Source organism: Mandrillus leucophaeus, unplaced genomic scaffold, assembly GCF_000951045.1.
Source record: "Mandrillus leucophaeus isolate KB7577 unplaced genomic scaffold, Mleu.le_1.0 Scaffold208, whole genome shotgun sequence".
Classification (NCBI taxonomy): Eukaryota; Metazoa; Chordata; class Mammalia; order Primates; family Cercopithecidae; genus Mandrillus; species Mandrillus leucophaeus.
Window position 1 is genome coordinate 3,249,028 of NW_012102121.1, and position 472 is coordinate 3,249,499.

Consider the following 472-nt stretch of genomic DNA (forward strand, 5'->3'; position numbering starts at 1 on the left):
TTTTAAATGGTTGATTTTATGTTATGTGAAGTTCACCTCAACTTTTTAAAAATAGCTCAGATTAGGCATTGTCTCTTCCAGGAGCTTTTCCTAATTCCTCAGTGTGATTCATTACACCTGTCCTGTTTGTTGAGGTTTTTCTCCCTCTTTCCTTTGTCTAGATAATGTCTGCTCTTAATTCTTAGCTTGCGCCACTTCATTTAGGAGCCTTTCCTGAGAACACAACCTCCAATTCTGAGTTGGATGCCTCCTCTTTGCATGAGAGCACCTTGTATCTTTCTCTTATTTTCCTGTCCCAATATTTGACTATATTATCACTCACATGCTCATTTTGATTATGTCTTAATTCTCTGTCTTCTCTGCTAGGCCATGAATAATCTTGAAGACAAGAATTTTGTGTCACTTTTTTATTCCCATCAACCACCAAAATGCTAGCACCTAGATTATTTATTGATTGATTATTTTTTTTTTT